Source organism: Pan troglodytes, chromosome 8, assembly GCF_028858775.2.
Source record: "Pan troglodytes isolate AG18354 chromosome 8, NHGRI_mPanTro3-v2.0_pri, whole genome shotgun sequence".
Classification (NCBI taxonomy): domain Eukaryota; kingdom Metazoa; phylum Chordata; class Mammalia; order Primates; family Hominidae; genus Pan; species Pan troglodytes.
The window spans coordinates 83,735,117-83,748,339 of NC_072406.2; the positions used below are offsets into that span (position 1 = coordinate 83,735,117).

General features: G+C 53.7%; 1 protein-coding gene and 1 long non-coding RNA gene across 3 annotated transcripts in view; one reads left to right on the forward strand and one right to left on the reverse strand.

The window, feature by feature from the left end:
• Positions 1–13,223, forward strand: part of CDH23 (cadherin related 23) — a 419,047-nt gene that overhangs the window by 121,162 nt on the left and 284,662 nt on the right. The gene's annotated exons all lie outside the window — the stretch shown is intronic.
• On the reverse strand, positions 10,234–12,588 carry LOC107966719 (uncharacterized). The gene is made up of 2 exons (XR_001706647.3): positions 12,202–12,588; positions 10,234–10,571 (listed from the first exon to the last, which is right to left on the reverse strand). It is a non-coding gene; the product is annotated as an uncharacterized LOC107966719 (long non-coding RNA).

Below are 13,223 nucleotides of genomic sequence, written 5' to 3' on the forward strand. Positions count from 1 at the left end.
GTGTTTTCACTGTCTTTCATTTGTCCTCATGACAACTCTGTAAGTTAGGGGGGAATTATTCTTTTCATTTTATATATAAGAAACTGAGGCCAAGACAAATTCACTGACTTCTCCAAGTTCCCCAGAATCAGATAGACCTGCAGCATGTTCCATCCTGTGTCCTGCCTCCCAGAGGGCCCTATGAACTCGTTCTCACCTTCCAGCATCTTTGCATGTATTGTTTTGCAATTTGCCATGGCCTGCTTTTGATTTGCAATAAGTTGCAGGGCTGAGGCCCTGATCCATCCCTGGCTGGGGTAAGCGACAGGGAACTCTGGGCCTCATGCACAGGCTTAGGAGGTCCAGTGGAGAAACTGTACTCAGAGCCCACTGCTGGCTGTCTGCAGTGAGGACCACCCCTGCTAGGCATCACCTTGTAGCTCAGGACCCAGCCACGGTCATAGTGACACCCCTTCCTTGTGGCCTGCAGTGTTAGTGTGCTGCAGAGGCACCTCCGTGATTTCGGTCATCAGCTGTGCACACAGCATTGTTTGTGAGAAGCAGGTGATGACCCCCTTCCCCTGCCCACACACACACAGGCTAAATGCCAGCCTGCTCCCCTTGCCTGCAGGGAAGATTCAACATTTTCTGCCACCTCTTTCTGGTTCTTAGGTGCCAAGGAGGGAGTCAACGGGATCCCACAAAACCAGGGCCCTGAGCTCAGCCCAGCCACACACTCAGAAGCTGCTTGCTTCCTCCTCCACCCAGTGGGGTGAAGCCAAGGACCCCTGGTCCCTCATGTCCCCTGTAACACCACCTCTTCCATGCCCATTGGGGGCATGGCCAAGGCTGTGGGCGTCCTCCACCACCCATAGCACCACGAAAGAGGACAGCGTGGGAGCAGGAGATGGAGGGAGCCCAGCTGTAATTATTATTTTGTTTTAATGGTAATAATGTTCTTAATTACATCGGTTTCCTCGCCGATTCTAGCTGGGAGTCTTTGGGGGCCCATATAATTCTATTGCAATGATTGCGGGACCCTCTGCCATGAATACGAAGCAGGGGGACTGTGCAGAGCCCAGCTCTCAAGCATTAGGGATTCTACGGCACGCACCGGGACACCTTTTATTGTGCCCCCTGCCCTTTAAATAAAGAACCTCAAAATGGAAGGAGATGATAGCTGCCTGCTAGTTCTGCTGCAGTGTTGGGCTGTCAGCCTCGCACGCTGAGTCCATCTGCCATTTTTCAGCTCCTTTCTTTTAAATGGTTTCCTTGCCCCCATGGTGGGGCCTGATGGAGGGAGGGTACAGGGTCTTCTGCCTGTATGCCTTTTCCTCCAGGCAGTGGGGCACCCCAAGTGGGGGCAGACTTAGGAAACCAAGGGTCTAGAAAGGCCCCACCTACAGCCAAGGGCAGCTTTGTATCGTGAGAACCTGTGTCCATCTGTGACATGGGGACCAGACTTCAACTGCATTGTGATGGGGCTGTGCACATGTGGGCTCTAACTGCACACTGGGAGGCCATAAACAAGGTGTTAGCCTCTCTGAGCCTCAGTTTTTTCATCTGTAAAATAGGGATACACTGAGTTGTGAAAGTTTAATGAGAGCACGTGTATGAAGCACCACATACATAGGTTGTACTTGGTAACTGATGGGTATTACCTTTTTTCTTTTCTTTTTCTTTTTTCTTTTTCTTTCTTTTTTTTTTTTTTTTTTGAGACAGGGTCTCACTCTGTCACCCAGGCTGGAGTGCAGTGGTATGGTGTGATCACAGCTCACTGCAGCCTTAACCTCCTGGGTTCAAGTGATCCTCCCACATCAGCCTCCCAAGTAGCCAGGACTACAGGCACATACCAACATGCCTAGCTAATTTTTGTATTTTTTGTAGGGCCACCAGCATTTTGTAGAGACAGGGTCTCACCACGCTGCCCAGGCTGGCCTCAAACTTCTGGGTCCAGGCAGCCTGCCTGCTGCGGCTTCCTAAAGTGCTGGGATCACAGGCATGAGCCCTCTCGCCTGACCTGAAGAGTATTACCACTGTTATGAAAAGCTTTGAGAACTTCAGGAAAGTTGCCTGGAAGTCCGAGGAGCTCGACAGATGGACTCATCCCCGTGGACTGATTGGCTGAAGTCAGGGCATTGGTGGTCAGGAAACTGACATTCCATTGGCAGTCAGGAAATGTGTGGGAAACATAAAACAAAGACATGGCAAGGGAAAAAAATGAAAGAGTCATCAAGAAACAGCTGGTAATAGGCCTAGACTATTCCACGTAGACTCTGTGAAACCAGCACAGGGTGACCCTGGAGGTGACTTAATCCAGCCGCACACTCTGTGGGCGAGCAACACACTGAGTAAGGGTCAAGGATCTGCCCAGGGTCACCCCGCAATTAGTGGCAAAGCATGGGCCATCAAAGGTGGCTGGGGAAGATTCTCAGGAACAGGCTTCCAGAACCTATGAAACGGAGCTCAGCCCTGGGCCAGAGGCACAGCACTGCTTTCCCAGGTAAGGCCTGAGTGTCCAGAACAGGGCTGGGATGAGGGTGCTCCCCTCTGGGCAGCTCCCCAAACCCCATGAGCAGTAGGCCCGGACTGCCTTCTTGATGCAGGTCACAGGTGTCCACAGGTGTCTGATCAGCCACCAGCACACTGCGATTGTTTTCCTGTTTCTGGGGGCTCTACAGTTTTTATCTTGGTCCCTTCACTTATCCTAACAAGTTCAAGTATTGTCCAAACAGCCTGGGGACAGGTCTGGCAGCCCCGTGACATGGAGGCCCACCACACAATAGGCTTGTTTTGATGTGTGCGCAGGCTGCCTGACCCACCTTGTTTTCTACCAGGAGGGGGAAATCGAGACAGCGCGAGCTTTGGGTTGATGGAATTATTATAATTTCTCTGATTCCTTAGCAGCCTTTAATTACTTAGCAACTTTGTGGTGTTGGCTGGAAGCTGTGAGGGCTGGGCTCTCCCTCTTTATAATAACCTTAAGTGGAAGCCACCTGTCCATCTATTAAAAAGCCCGCTCTTCTCTCCAGATGAGATAATGCCACCGAGAGATGTCACCCGGGGCATAATCACTAGATACAATGTAATCGTCCCCACTCACTGTCTTCATCATTGATCAGCCAGCCCACCTCCCAGGCGTGGGGCACTGCCAGCCCCAGGGAGCCCAATGCCCACTCACGTCCTTGCCCCGGAGAGTTGTGGGCTCAGGCTGGTCCCCTCTCCCAATCCTGCTCCCAAGAGAGGGAAATGGTGTGGGAGGCCTTTTCCCACTGACCCCTTCCCATCCCTGCACCTCCCAGTCTGAGCCCACACTTCCCACCATTGCTGACACGAACCCTCCATTTCAGAAATCCATCCCATCCGTGTGAGGCTTTGAGCCCCTGGTGTTCCTGTCATTCCTATCCCAATACCAAGTGGTCACTTTCCTGCCACCCAGCCTTTGTTCCTGCTGTGCCCTCCCCTGAGATGCTGCCATCCAAGCCCACAGCACCATCTTCCTTCCTGCCAGGAGCCAAACCCGACACTTCCTTCCTCAGAACCATCCTGTGGGAGAGGGTAGGGGAGGTTGGTCCTTTATCCCCATTCTACAGATAAGCAAGCCAAGTGCTAGAGATGTCAGAGCATATATCCCCTTCAGAAGCAGCTGCTGAGGGCCGGCCCCAGGCTCTTCACTTAGTCCTCTCTCCTCTGGATTTGGAGGCACAAGTCTCTGCTCCTTATACCCACCCATCCGAGCTTCTAAACCTCCCTCCCAGGTGGGCCCTCTGCCTCTTGACCTTGGCCCAGCCTTTCCTTCCTGGGGTGGCCCCTGGCCCTCCACCTGCAGACAGGGGCGGTCGCCTGCCTGTGCACAGTAAGACAAGTGCAGCTCAACCCTGAGTCTTGGGCGAGTCGCCTCACTTCCAGGGCTCGGCTGCTCCTCTGTAAATGCTCATCCTGGGCCTGTCCACTCCATGCTGTCTGGAGCTTAAAGCCTCATGCCAGTGGCATGAATTAATTCCTAGAGTATTTTTTCTGGTGGCCCCCACAAGCTTACACAGGTCTTTTTTTTGTCTTATTTTTTGAGGAAACGTATTACTTAAGCTTACATATGGAGAAGCGAACACTCATAAATGTTCAGCTTTATGAGTGATTGCAAAGTGAATGCATTTGTGTAACTGCACCCGGATCGAGAAGCAGAGCCTCGCCAGCATCTAGAGATCCCACTGTGCTCCTCCCTGTCCCTCTCCCTTCCCTTAAAGGTAGCCACTGTCCTGGCTTCTAACCCCGTGGCTTGCTTTTGCCCATTGTCATTTTATTATATCCATTCCAGTGGGTTTCTGTTAACATGTAAGCCCCTGGGAGCAGGCAGCCAGCTTCTTCTTGGGGGCCACTCCCCACACTGGTTAGGAGCATGGTATTAGGAGTACCACAGAAGAGTTTGAATCCTGCTCTTACCACTTACATCTGTGTGTCACTGGGATGCTTACTGTCTCTGATCAAATGCATGTGGTGCCGACACAAGGTCCCCACTGTGCAGGCGATATGGGACAGTCCGCCTATACATTGCACGCACCAGGGGGAGCTAACCCCTGTGGTCATTACCTTGAGACACTCTCTCCCTCGTCCAGGGTCATCTTTCAGGTGGATATGGAGCTGCCTAGGTGCTGGGATAAGAGGCTGGATGCATGAAGGGGAATCACAGGGAAGTGAATGGGATGGGGAAAAAAGTTGGATTGAGAGGAAGGAGAAGGGAAAAAAGGAGAGGGGTCTTTTCCCCTCATACTGTCTCCTTCCATCCTCAGTGTAGTCCTTCCAGTTGGTAAGAAAGGTGTGATTGTCTCCATGTTAGAGCTGGGGAAAAAACACCCAGAGAGGTTCAGTGACTTGTCCAAGGTCACACAGCTTGTCTCACATCTTACGGCTCTTGTCTGCCCCCCAAAGCAAGCCCAAATGCATTTAACCCTTGGAGTAGACACTCAGGGTTTGGGGTTTACTGCCCGGCTGCTGCCTTTAGAGGAGCCGGCCCTGAGATGAAAAGGTGGAAGCAGGGAGGGTGTTTGGTTAGGGGAGGGATTCATCCAAGATGACCTTTATTGTGTTCTAGCACCTTCAGCCTCCCACAAAGCTTCTGTTCACATCAGCAACCCAATCTCAGTCCTGCATGGGAAAACACAAAAATCTTTAAGGGCTCCTTAGCAGCTTGAACTGATTGTTTTTTTCCTTTCCTGGTCAAGGCTGGGGCAGGGCCAGGGCAATGGGAGAAGAATAATAAATTCTTCTAAAGCATTGTCTTTCTCCTCACCTCCCCCAAACCACCAGATCACTCAAACTCGGGGACTACCAAACCTTAGAAAAAAATATTCCACCCAACACAGCCCAAAAGATGGAGATGGAGGGAAGTGCAATAGCAGCTATTGGGGCGGAAAGCTCTAAATGGTGTGGAAGTAATGCCTAAAGTGTGCTGGCGATTACAGACATTTCCACGGAGCCACACTCGGGAGGCACGGGTCGGAGCCAGCAGCCGGGGGGAAATAAATAAATAAGTGAGCAAGCCTCAGAGATCCCGTTTAACCGTTGCCGTGCAGAAGGGAGGGATGGGGCAGGTCACTGGTGAGGGGCAGGAGGAGGGTAGAGAGGCTCATTCATGTATTCTCCATCCATCCATCTATTCATTCAAATGTATTGAGTCCCTGGGATGTGCCAGGGATGTTGCAAAAACCTTTCTATAGTGCTCTGAAGCTGACGACCAGAAGCCCGGAAGGCTGGCGGGGTCTCATCCCGGCCCCCTCTCCAGCCTCCCCTTAAAGATTCTTTCCCCTGCTCTTCTGTATTCCTGCACCTCCACTTTCTTTGTGGTCCCCAAGGGCACTAGGCCACAGGGCCTTTGCACGGCCTTTCTACTTCCCTAGAACACATCACCCTCCCCGTTTTTCATGAACTCCCAACTTCCCCTGGGATCTTCCATTCCTAATTCATCCCTCTTCCCAATGCAGAAAGTTTTTTCTGTCCTTGGGCTTTCAGAGCAGCAGAGCTTCTATAGCTTTGACCTTGAGGTGTAATTACTCACATATATGCAGGACTATTTGATCACTGTTAGCTTCTCACAGGTGACTGTGAGCTCTGTGAAAGCAGGGGCAGGGACATGTGGCTTTCCACCGTGGACGGACCCTCAGGGCCTGGCGCACAGTGGGGACTCAGTGGATTTGTTGCATGATGCCGTCCCTGCCCTCAGGGAGCTTCCTCCCCCTCCTCTGTAGCCCATATCCTTTAAGAGAGAAATTCCATGAACCAGCCCTTGGTGTGCTCTCTTCCAAGACCCATGCTGAAGGTAGCTCAGAAGTGCGGTTCGAGCTCCCTGCCGGGCCATGGGAGAAGGGCCGAGTCTGGCCTCGTCAGTCAAAGGCAGCTAGTGGCAAAAGGAGGATGCCTCGCTCAGGGCTACTGGAGGAAATCGCGTCATCTAATGGGGCTGGAGTGTGGTAAGCAGAGTAATGCCCCCTTGCCCACCAAAGATGGCCACATGAGAATTCCTGGAACCTGTGACTGTGTGACCCCACATGGAAAAGGGGATTTTGCGGTGAAGGACCTCTCTGTGAGGCCTCTGTAATCACCAGGGTCCTTATAAGAAGCAGGTAGGAGGGTCAGAGGAGAAGACATGACAGTGGATGCAGAGGTGAGTGTTGGGATCTGAGGTTGTTATGTTGCTGGCTTTGAGGATGGAGGAAGAGGACAGGAGCCAAAGAATGTGGGTGTCCTCTAGAAACTGAAAAAGGGAAGGAAACAGATTTCCCTTGGAGCCTCCAGAAGGAACGCAGCCCTGCGACACCTGTATTTTATTTCATTTTATTATTTACTTATTTTTTGAGACAGAGTCTTACTCTGTCACCCAGGCTCTAGTATAGTCTCAGCTCACTGCAACCTCTGCCTCTTGGGTTCAAGTGATTCTGCTGCCTCAGCTTCCCAAGTAGCTGGGATTACAGGCGTGCACCACCATGCCCAGCTAATTTTTGTATTTTTAGTAGAGACTGGGTTTCACCATTTGGCCAGGCTGGCCTTGAACTACTGACTTCAAGTGATCTGCCCACCTCGGCCCCCCAAAGTGCTGGGATTACAGGCGTGAGCCACTGTGCCCGGCCGACACCTGGACACCTGGATTCTAGCCCCCTGAGGCCCATGTTGGACTTCTGACCTTTAGAACCACAAGGTGATAAATCTGTGTTGTTTTAAGCCACTACGTATGTAGTAACTTGTTACAGCAGCCATAGGAAACTGACGCAAGGTGCTTTGGAGGCAGAGCAGTGGGACATGCGTTCTAAAGCGCACCCCTGAAGCACCCCCAGGCTCTGCCTGCCTTGCTTCTCTGTGGCCTTCAGGCAGGAGGATGGAAGCAGGTTGTCTGCACAACAGTGGGAGGCTGGTGGTTGTTGGGAACAATCCACGAGGGCCAGCCATGGGCAGAGCATCCAGGACTAGGGAGGGCAGCTGGCTGGGAAGAGGCCCCATGGAAGCCAGTAGGGGTGGAGTGGTAGAGTCCAGGAACCCAGAGCTGCCAGCTGCAGGCAGGAACCCATGCTATAGGTGTGGAGAGAGGGAGAGATGGCAGGTACGGGGTGCTGGTGGTGCTACATCCAACAAGTGGCCGCCACACTGCTGGGACACCACAGAGGAGGGTTCAGCGGGGGCCTGAGCATCCGTGACCCTCCTGGGAAACCTGGCTTCTTGGCAGCAGCCCAGAAACCAGAGAAAGAGGCGTCCCTGCTTGGCTTGCTACAGCAGAGTGGCAGAGGCATGCTAGAGTGTTGCTTCCATGTGCCAACCCCACCCTCATTCATTCATTCATCTACTCACTCACCAAACATTGCTTGAGGGCCTGCTGGGTGCCAAGCCCATGCTTGGTGCTGGGGACCCAAGAGGAATGAGTCCTTGGCCTCCAGCAGACCCTGGCTGAAAGCCTTCACCCACAGCAACAGGATGCAAGACCCAGTGCTTGAGGACCCAGATAGCCACCAGCAAAATCTCGGCCCTCTGCATCGCTGAGGGGTGGAGCAGGGGGTTCACCCATCCCAGCTTTGGTGCTACAAGAAAGCCGGGCCCTGCCTTGGTTCCCAAGTCCCTGGTCCTCCTGTGGCATGTATCAAGCACATCTTCCTCTAGGCGGTAGAATTGGGTCAAATGAGCTTCAGATGAGCCTAGCAAAGTGGCTGTCCCTGTCCTGTCCCACCCCTACACTTGCCCCCACTGCAGCATCCAGCGCTCACCTGCGGCTCTCCACGTGGGCCCAGGAGGCAGGAAGAGGGACTGCCTGGGTCCAAGGTGAGCAGAGGGACCTCCCCCGTTTCTGAGTTATCTGTCTGCTTCTCTATTTCTGAGGTGGGCGGAGGCCCCAAAAGATGGAAAAGGGCTGCCTGAAGTTAGGGGCATGAAGGAGGAAGGGGCAGGGCACAGGCCTGGCATGGGCTCAGATAGACCGTTCCCTGCACTGACCTCCTTCTCCAGTTTCTGCTTATGCCACTCGTATGACACCTGGGACCTCTTAGTCTCAAGCTCCAGGATTCACAAATGATAAAAAATGGGGTCTGTATCTTATCATTTCCTTGAACCTCTAAAGCCCAGGGGTACTGGATGGAGGGGAAACGCTGAACAGCAATAATAATAACGATCATGGAGACCGCATGCGTCACTCGGGTGCTTTTTATAACCAATCTATGGCCAAGGTGTTGGGATTCTCCCCCTTTTAAAAATGAGGAAGCTGGGGCTCAGAGAGGTTAAGTCTTGCCCACGTCACAGAGCAGAGATGGGATGTGGACTCTTGTCAGTCACTCCCAGCACCCCTTACCATGCTGCACCTCTATTGACCAAGGGCTGGGCTGCAGAGGTGTTTATGTCTCGAGTGTCGGGTGCATGTGGCCGGGGTTCTCAGAGAACCCAGCAGATGACAGACCATTGTGAGAGTGGTGCTGGGCTCGTAGGGCAGGACACCTGGACTGTGGCACCTTGCAGCCTTCCTGAGGTCTCCCACCACCCCTCTCTCCAGCCCCACCCCAGTGCCCTAGGTCAGCATAGGACAGAGTGGGGTGGGGATGCCAGACACCTCTCTCAGTCTTAGAGAGCCAGGCTGGGCAGCTTGTTCCTGGAGAGACAGCCTCCCGCCCCTGCACAGGGCACGCACGCGTGCACACACCTCAGCTGCCACAGCCGCCCTGCCTCCTTCTGTCCCGGGTGTCTCCCTCACGGGTCAGTGCCCCGAAGTGCTAAATCATGAGCAAATCGGCCAGTGGGAGGCCAGCAGGACACAGGGAGGGGATGCTGCCATCAAGGCCATTAGCACTGAGCTTGCCAGGTCGACGCAGCACAGCTGATTGGAAGAGAGCAGCCCAGCCTCCTCCTCTGGGCCCTGTGTATAGCCCTTCAAGGTGTGACGTGGGACGGGACAGTGTGGGATGTGTGTGCTGTCTGATCATTCACTGGGCGTGCACAGTTCATGGCCTGGACGCTTGGTTTTGTCTCCCTGTGAGAACAGTGTCCACATGGGGACAGCTTCTCCCGTGCCTGGGGTGGTTTAGAGGTGTTCCATCTTGAATATAGCACAGAAGCAAGACCAGGGCACCAGGAGTTAGCCAGGCCTGGGTATGAATTCTGACTCTGCGCAAGTGATTTCGCCTCTCTGAGCCTCAGTTTTTCTCATGTGAAATGGGGATGATCACAAACTTTATAAGGCTTCTGCAATGCACATGAAGCACTTAGGAACAGGACTTGCCTGCCGCAGGGGACCCTTGCATGTCACTTCCAGCATAAAAGAGGAGAGATCAGCTTGCGTCCACTGGACCCTTTTGGCTGGAGCAGACCTCACCTCCCTGGTCCCCATGGCTGGACTGGGATGTTTCCGTATGCTTGGGGGCCTCTCATCTCATCTCTCTAGGCCTCAGTTTACCCATCTGTGCAGTGGGGTTAGTAACCTTGACTCTGGCTAGCTTCCCGGCTGGTCAGTGTTATAAGAAACACATGAGCCAAAGGGTGTGTAATGACATGTAAACCAAGAGTCTATCTCCCCAGGCCGTGGCCTGGCTGAATAATGCCATCATGCCATGGCACTAAAAGGGTCTCGTAGCATTCCTGTGCCCAGAAAGAGAAGACAGGGCTACTGTGACAAGAAAGACCATCCTGAGGTAGGTGGGGTATGTCACTCCACCGCCAGGCCTCTTGGGACTTGGGTCTCGGTGTTCTCTCCCTAAAGAAGGTCATGGGTCAATCAAATTCTAACAGTTAATGTAGAGGCAGGGCGTATGTTGGTAAACTGAGGTCCGGGACCTCAGTGCCCCCTCGGCCTGGCCAGTGCCTTGGGACAGGTCCCTTCCCATAACTCACCCAGAGGGCTGAGCAGTGACTGTCAGGCAGGCAGGCCCGTCCCTTCTGCACGGCTGGCCTTGCAGCCGGCCTGCGGCAGACACGGCTTTTTTGTTTTTGGTTAAAAAGCCTCATCGGAGCGTTATGATATTGGAATGTGAAGGGTAATTGAGCTGAAAGCTATTCTCTTCCTGCGACCAGCGCGATAGGAGTGATTGAGGTGCCCGGGCCTCCGCAGCAGCCTGGGAATCCTGATGAAAGGTCTGTGGAGAGATGGGGGTCTATTGGCAAGGAGTAGAGCCAGGCCCCCAGAACCCTGTTCCCCACCCTGGGGGCCCAAGCCTGCCCTGCAACATGCTCCCCTGGGACTCTGAGCTGCCAGGCTGGGCCTCCGCCCACCTGGGGCAGATAGCCAAAGCCCCCACATGCTGGGGATGGGGGAGGGTCTCTGATGATAGGTCTTTGAGCAGGGGGATAGGGCACTGCACTAAAACCAGCAGAACAGGCTGTTTCCTGTGTCCCCAAGCCCCCTGCTCACTGCTTTGTCTTTGGTTAGCACAAGTCTGTTTCCCCTGTTCTATGGGAGGGTCTCTCTCTCTCTACTTTGAGTCTCTCTTCCCCCATGTTCTACTCCACCTCTGCCACTATTTGGACAACCCCAGTGTTTTCTCAGCCGTATTTTAACACACATGCGAGTCAGCTGAGCATTTGTTAAAATGTGGATCCTGATTCAGTAGCTCTGGGTGGGGCCTGAGACTCTGTTTCCACTAAGCTCCCAAGGCGATGCCAGTGCTGCTGGTCCTCCGACCTCACTTTGAAGACAAAGGTTCTAGGAAGCAGCCAGGGCCATGGGCCAAGCAAGAGTGACCCAGATGTTCAACACAGGACTCAGCTGGGAGGGACCCACCCAGGGTGACAACAGCCAGTTCTGGAGCAGGGCCGCCCTCTGGGGTCGTGCATGTAGTACCCGGTGCAGGGAGGAGAGCGCTGGTGAGATGCAGCCCAGCACTGCTCACTGCTCAGGAAGCTGCGTATCCTGGAGCGGGGTGGCCTTGTCTGGAGGAAGGAGCATGCTTTTCTCGGCACAGAGGGGCCATTTTTTCATGGAGCTTTGCACTCATAGGGTAGGGTCCACTCTGAAGGGTATGTTTTTCTAAGTTGTCACAAAAGCACCAGATGGCATGCTTCTGCATATCCCTATTCCTCCCTCCGTCACACACCCTTCCAATCTCAGAACATCTAGCAGAATATGGAAATCAAGGAGAAGGGAAACTAGAGTGTATCACACTCATACTTCAAGACTGTCTCTCCCTTACTCACCCCCAGCTCCACCTGGCTGGGTGGCTCCCGGCCACCTGAGCCCTACAAGCCCAAGAAACAGGCCCTTTCCTGCCTCCCACCTCCTCCTTACCCACGGAACTCAGCTGGAAGGGTTAAGCTAGGACAGGCCCCTCTCACCCAGCCTGGGGTGGGAACAGGTCTGCTGCAAGGAGGAGGTCCTTAAGGAAAGAGACTCTGACCCACCCCAGCCTGCAGCTTACCCCTCTCTGAGGTCCACTTATAACTCCCTCTGGGGCTGGATGGAGACTCAGGCATTTGCACACATACACACATACAGACACACACACACACACACACACACACACACACACACACACTCTCCCCAGACTCAGTCTCTGCCTGGCCGGTTATTAATTGCCATGCGGGCTGAGCTGAATGGGTCCCATTAATATGTGCTTCAGCAGCTCCTAGGAGCCCGGGCTGGTGCTGGGATGCCACAGCTTATCTCTGTCAGCCAGGCTTTCCTTACACAGGACTCCACTGGCATGTAACAAGCCCTCCTTGGGGGCTCTGGACCCGTCGGCCAGGCTGGGTGAGGAGAGAGAGGCCCACCTTTCCCGGCTCTGTCTGGCCAGCTCAGGCCTTCCTCTCACCCTGCCAGTGCCCACAGTGGGGCCTCTCAGCAGCCGGAGTCACAGTCCCAGGACAGGTGAATAGGCCTCTGCAGACTGCCAAGCTGTTCTCCACCCCCTGCCTGGCCTGAAGCACCCCGTTTCCACTCTGTGTTGCTCTTCCAAGGACCGTGGGGATTGTGCTGTCATTCTTGTTGCCTGGCTGGCATGGCATCGGGGGGCAGGTGTATGAGGCTGGGTCTCTCGAGGTCTTGCAGGTGAGCAGAGCTATCACATATTTCTCCCTCTTTCCCAAGCACCTACCATTCCGACAGCCTCTCATCTCACATGTCCCCAACCAGGGTTGGCATTCACAGCCTTTGTGACCATCAGAAGAGGGAGGAGTCGGAACACTCATCTCCCCAACCTTCTGTCCGACCAATGCACGGCATCATGTGCAGTTAATCCTTACCGAACATGTCCCATGGGCCAGAAACTGTGCTCAGCACTTTCTAGGCATCGTTTCATTCTTCGACCACCTTGGAGGAAGGCTCATTCACTCTTCCCATCATGTAGATAAAAAAGCAGAGACCCAGAATGGGACTGCCCTGGGTTACACAGCTGGCCAGCAGACCTCAGAATATGCATGATACATAGAGAGCCTGTCTGAACACCTTGCTTTGGCATGAGGCTCTTGGCTCTGTGGCAAGTTCAGGCATCTCTACATCATAAGAAAATTCCTCCTATGTCAAGCTGGTATAGGCTTCCCTGCCATTTGCACCACATGGTTCCAGATTTGCTGGCTGGGATAGGGTCTATGACAGTGCACCCCTAAGAGGCTGCCACGGGGTTGAACCCAGCCCTTGGGCCCAGCAGCAGCAGTGTGTGAACCTCTGACTAGCTTGTAACTGGCTTACCAGGGTTTATAAAGAGCAAAGAGGCCTCAGAGCTGTCCTTCATTTGCCAAGACTCCCCCAGCTGTGGACCCTTGGGCTGCATTCTAGCTTTTTGCCAGTGCAAACA